This window comes from Penaeus monodon, chromosome 15 (genome assembly GCF_015228065.2).
Source record: "Penaeus monodon isolate SGIC_2016 chromosome 15, NSTDA_Pmon_1, whole genome shotgun sequence".
Lineage (NCBI taxonomy): Eukaryota > Metazoa > Arthropoda > Malacostraca > Decapoda > Penaeidae > Penaeus > Penaeus monodon.
In genome coordinates, this window is record NC_051400.1 from 2,245,724 (window position 1) to 2,245,990 (window position 267).

Sequence of the window (267 nt, forward strand, 5' to 3'; positions counted from 1 at the left end):
CAGGGTAGGAAACGATTCAGACGAAACTCGGAATACAAAAACGAGTTTGGACAGATACCTGCAGGTCGAAATATGGAAAAAACTGGATACTTCCAGATTTATTACTATGGTGTCGCTGCCACGCATGCACGTTCACACACGTGAACAAAACACTTAGCGTAGTCTTCCTTCCTCCCCCCTTTCCTATGCTACTCTGTCCCTCCCCCTATTCTTCTATGCTCACCTCCCCCTCCCCTTCTTGTATGCTCCCCCTCCCCTTCTTGTATG

At 48.3% G+C, this 267-nt stretch overlaps 1 long non-coding RNA gene across 1 annotated transcript in view; it reads left to right on the forward strand.

The window, feature by feature from the left end:
* The window catches only part of LOC119581632, a 102,181-nt gene that overhangs the window by 29,277 nt on the left and 72,637 nt on the right, over nt 1-267 (forward strand). The window lies entirely within an intron of this gene.